Consider the following 5,841-nt stretch of genomic DNA (forward strand, 5'->3'; position numbering starts at 1 on the left):
GTATTATCATAATCATAGTTATAATTATTATTTATTATCCTATTGTGTAACGTGTGATTGTGGTCAGCAACACTTTTGCTGATTGTGCCTGAGTGGGTGCCAGAGCACCTGTGTGAGGCCAGATGACAGCTTTACAACATTCGTTGTCTGATTCCGCAATGACATCTGGGGACTGAGTTGAAGTGGTCAGGCTTGTACATCACATTTACTCACTGAGCCATCATCTCCCTGGCCCAAAGTCTCTCCTTTGTTTACCAAGCACACGCCAGGCTGGCTGACCCATGAGCTTCTGGTGTTAGCTACCCCTGCCTCCCATCTCGTCTGGGACCACTGGAACTATAGGTGCACTCTACTGTGTCATTCTTTGCATAGGCCTGGGAGTTTTAAAATCAGGTCTTCAATATTGGTTTTGATATTGGGTATCAAGCATGTTACCCATTGAGCCATACCCCCAGCACAGGAGTGTACAATTCTTATATAGAAACGAGATTGAGATTGATGCCTATCATTTAATGCAGGCTAAAAAGTGACTGACTGGATCCGTAGGTGATAAGAATACACCCAGAAATGAAAAGTCTAAAAGTTGAAATTTAGACAGTCAGAGGACTGACTTCAATGACATGAAGACATTGACTTCATTACCAGAAACAAAGAGAATTGGGAACCCAGCAGAAAGAGGAGGATGTCAAAGTTTTCCAAAGAAACACAGACATTTGTTTTAGGGAATTGGCTCCCATGTTTGTGGGAGTCAGCAAGACCCAAATCTACAGGACAGACCACTGTAGCTGGGCTTCCGGCAACTTTATGGATTCCTATTTCCTCCACCCTTATCCCTTTCAATCTCTCAACACTAGGTAGGAGAGAAAGAAGGCTAAAAGGGGAAAGGGAAATCAATTTTGTTAGACTACTTCTTGTTGATTAGGGGCATCAAGTTCCTTGGGGCTATTTTGATCTTTTAGTCAACATATATCCAGCCGGCAGCCAGCAGCCAGCAGCCAGCAGCCAGCAGCCAGCAGCCAGCAGCCAGCAGCCAGCAGCCAGCAGCCAGCAGCCAGCAGCCAGCAGCCAGCAGCCAGCAACCAGCAGCAGGAAAAGCAGCAGCCAAACACCTCTCAGGGCTCTTCTTGCATCTATGTACTCTCTCAAAAGCCCGCAGAATTCCAAATGTCATACACTTAAAAAAAAAAAAAAAAACTATCTGCAACTGGCACAATGACCATGTCAGAGCACAAAGCATATCATAGTCTGCTACTGTGGACAACCTGAAGCAGCCCCGTATCCCATACCTGGGACAAAAACATATTTCCATAACACTTCTTTGTTTTTAAAGAAACCAAAATTCTCACTACAGAGCAGCAGGCTGACAACCCCGGGAAGACCTTGTCTCTATTCATGTTCACAGGCAGTTCAGGACAGGAAGACCTCAGTTTGTTTGTTTGTTTGTTTGTTTGTTTGTTTGTTTGTTTTTTGTTTCTTCTCATATCACCTCCCATGGATCAGTGGAGGCCTACCACATTCCAGAGAGCAAACTACTCTACTCCAGGTCTCTTGATGCTAATTTCACCTAAAAAATATTTTCACAGTATCAGAAACTAACATTTTATTAACTGTATGTTTACAGAAATACAGTTATCCTAAAATTGTATCTTAAGAATATTGTTTAACGCCGGGCGGTGGTGGCGCACGCCTTTAATCCCAGCACTTGGGAGGCAGAGGCAGATGGATTTCTGAGTTCGAGGCCAGCCTGGTCTACAGAGTGAGTTCCAGGACAGCCAGGGCTACACAGAGAAACCCTGTCTCGAAAAACCAAAAAAAAAAAAAAAAAAAAAAAAAAAGAATATTGTTTAACTAAATAGCTTTATAGTAGAATGTTTAGAATGTTCTAGGCAGAAGTACGTCATCTGTTTGCAGAACATTTTACTTTTAAGACTAATGATTTTCCAGAGCATGGAGGAGAACAGAAAGACGAAAACAAGACACTTGCAGTGGAAAGAGGAGCTCTGTCATGGGGCTAACCAGAGTCGGAGTAGAAGAGCAGAGAAAGTATCCAGCAAAGGTAGTGTGCAAATGTCTAAATGGCCAATAAGACAACAAATTAGAAATCTCAAACCCCAATCTTTTCGAGACGCAAAAATGGAGAATCATGTGAGAGCGAACCTGCCGGACATGGAGAACAGAGATGGCAGACTTTCTAGGAGGGAAACACAGCCTTACAGAGGCTAGTAGGGGTGGGATTCCTTCTGAATGCATCCAGACTGAGTCCACCTGGCCTTGTTTACACTACTCCGTATTTATTTACTTATTTTCAGGAAAATTACTGCAAAAATGCCAGGAAAAGAAATACAATGAAGACTCAGACAAACAAAAGTAAAAGGCTTTGATTTCAAAAGACGTTTATTAAAGATCTTAGGGGCTGTTTTAGGAAGAAGGAAGCTGACCTCAGATGGGAAGGGTGTTATTCTAGAATGCAGGAAAAGCCTAGGAAGTACACTGATCAATCAAAACAAACGTTGGTTTATTATACGAAACAGTAACAGTTCAAACAAGCCTTCTATAGTATGGTGTTGGACTGGGAACCTCTTGATTCCTGTGAATCAAGAATACGAATATGAAACTGTATGCAAACCACTAAGAAAGTAAATTTTATGTTATCTCAACATTGAATCTTATCTTTGGGGTAGTACCTATGTTAATTAAGTTAGTCATTTCATAATGCATGCACATTTAGAAATGTTATGTTTTACGCAATAAGTAGGGATGAGCTTTGCAACTAAAGATAAAACCCAGGCATGGCGGCCCATGCTTTATGCCACCCAGGAGACACCCAGAAGTTGAGAGGAGCTACGGTCAACCTGAGCTACATAGTGAGCTTAAGGTCAGCCTGGGCTACATAACAACACTTGTCTAAAAAAAAAAAAAGAGTTCATTTTTCAAAACTTTGAACAATTATAGTTTTTTTTAAAGTAACTAAAATGAAAGAAAATAATTTTTGCTTATTATATCATTTCACTTTTTTCTTTCATTTTTTTGAAATTATAACATAATTATATCATCTCCTCCTTCCCTTTCATCTCTTTAGACTTTACTATATTCCTCACCTTACACTGTTTCAAATTCACAGTCTCTGTTTTTTAAAAGTGTTGTTACAAGTATATATGTATGTACTTATATTTATATGCATGTATTCCTAAATATGACCTTCCCAGTCTGTATGATTGTATTTGTATGTACATTTTCGGGGCTGACCACTTGGTCCTGGATATCAGATTGCTGAGCTCTTTCCTGGGGAGGACTTCTCTGTCAGCATCTCTTAGCTGTCTGAAGTTCATTGTCTGGGGTTGAGGCCTCATGGGCTTTCAGAAGGGGAAAATTTGAAATCCAAGGATCTCTGCCTTCTTGTTGCTTGGGCGGAAAAGGGTAATTACTTTACACATGATCTCTCTGAAATACACATGAGTTGAATATGTTAAAATTTCTAGAGAAATCTCATTACCAGAGAAGTGTTTCACCACGGGAGTTGGTTTTGTCCCCCAGGGGACATGGGGCAATCCCTGGAAACATATTTGACTGTGTCAGCTGAATAGGTTATTACTGGCTCCTAGTGATTAAAGCTGGCCAAGCTTCAAGTACTGAAAATTATGCAAGCAGCCTACACACACACACACACACACACACACACACACACACACACACACACTACACACACACGTTACCAAATTATACAAGGCAGCCTCAACACACAAGTTACCAGGTCTGAGATGGCCACAGTGGACAGGTTAAAAACACTATTCAAGAGGTGAAAGTGAACTAAAAACAATTATTCAGTGACCAGACCACTCCAACAAGAGAGGAAAAGACTTTTCTCTTTAAAAAGCAGGACAAAGAAAAACACAAATAATCTAAATAAATCCCAAAGCAAAAAGACTGCATGAGCCAACGAGTATCACACAGGTCAGCCGTGTTTGCTTGCTTAATCAAATCAGAGTGACTTCTGGGGCAGGAGAGGTGGCTCATCAGTCAAGAGCACCCATGGCTCTCTCAGAGGACATGGGCTCAATTCCCAGCAACCACATGGCATCTTACAACTACTTGTAATTCCAGCCCCCAGGGATCTGAAGCCCTCTCTGACCTCCTTGGACACCAGGCATGCATGTGGTGCACACTGAGGCAGATATTCAGGCAAACATTCATAAACTAAGAATAAATAGATCTTTTAAAAGTTTGTTCAGGCTTTGGAAACTGGTGCTGGTATTTGGTTTCAGCAATCCCTTTGTCATAGGTAACATTTCCCATACAGGCTGACAGGAAGGGTGGCATTCAGAGTCTCACACCTGGTGCCAAGGTGGAGGACACTGGCTATGCTGAGAGGCAGCTCCCAAACAGCTGAGAAGCTATCTGCATTTGCCTATAAGGCAGCCTCAGCGTCTCCCCTGAGGAGCCTGCAGGGGCCTCACAGGGAGAGATCCAGGAGGATACATAGACTAATAGGGTCACAGGAAACCAGGAAGATGGAGAGGATTCAGAGCTGGCTCACTGTGCAGCGAGTTCTTTGTTGAGTTCTGTTAACTGGGCTCAGGGTATCTGACTCTCCTCCAAGAAGGTTCAAAGAGGCTCTCTAAGGTCTGGAGGATTAAGATAAGAGTTGTCTTCCTCACAGATATGCTTGAAACCTTGTCTTCTTTCTCTTTCCTTTTAAGGTAGAGTCTTGCCATGTAGCACAGGTTGGCTTGAAGTCATGGTCTTCCTGCCTCAAACTCCCAAGAGCCAGAATAAAAGGGCACGCATCATCACACCCTGACTGAACGTGTTTTTAAAGATATTGGTGAAAAGCACTATATATTAAAAGCTTGTTGTTTTCCGGGCCTTGAGGTAAATATGTTCCATATATTATGTCATTTATCCTTCTTCAGGAATCTCCCATGTAGAATAACAAACCCTTTGAACCACACAGTGTGGATGGTGTGGTGCTGACTGTTCTGAAGCTCTGGCTGTCCTAAGAGGATGTGGGCATCCAGGTGTCAAAGCTGCTAACTTCACAGCCAGAGAGTGAAGAAAAGAAGAACCCCCAACTGCAAAAGAAATTCTGAGCATTCAAGGTATCAAGGTCAAGGTCAACATCAGCAGGGTGTCTTCTAGGACACCAAGATGTCCTAGCAGAAGGTGTTCTGTCTATAGAAGGCCCAAGAGTCAAACTCTCTCGCTCTCCTCCCCACTCCCACCTCCTTTGCTGGCTCTAGCTGCCAACCCCAGCTTGTTGACAGACTCTCAGTGCTTCCTCACAGCCCCACCCCACTCCTGTGGCTGAATTAACTTCAAAGCATCCTGTTCTTCTGCAACTATTGGTCTCAGCCTTGCAGCCATGCGGGTGGGGAATGTGTGGAAATACCCTGCCTTACCATGATCATTTGGGTCTCTGGGGTGGGCGCCTAGCAGCCTTGTCCTGTTTTGGTTTTGTTCTGTTATTGGTGGTGGTGGTGGTGATGGTATGTGGTTTGGTGTGTGTGTGTGTGTTGTGGATGTATGCACTGGGTGTTGTGTGTGTGTTTATGTATTGTGATGTATGCATTAAAGTGTGTATGTGCAGGAGTGTACACTGGAGTGTCCATGTGGAAGATATGTACACTGTGATATGCTTATGAAAAGGTAAGGAGGGGATACGTTTGCTGGAGGTGTAGTCAGGTGTGGGGGAAAGGGGGTGCCTCGGCAGGCCCGCGCTGAGGTATCCCTTCCCCTTGAGGGACCAGCCACACGACTCTATAGTATAGTATTATTCAGTGAGGGGAGTCAAGAGGGTAATAGAGGAAGAGAAAGGCAGAGAGGGAGAGGGGGAGGGGAGGGGAG

This window comes from Grammomys surdaster, unplaced genomic scaffold (assembly GCF_004785775.1).
Source record: "Grammomys surdaster isolate TR1022 unplaced genomic scaffold, NIH_TR_1.0 126118, whole genome shotgun sequence".
NCBI lineage: Eukaryota > Metazoa > Chordata > Mammalia > Rodentia > Muridae > Grammomys > Grammomys surdaster.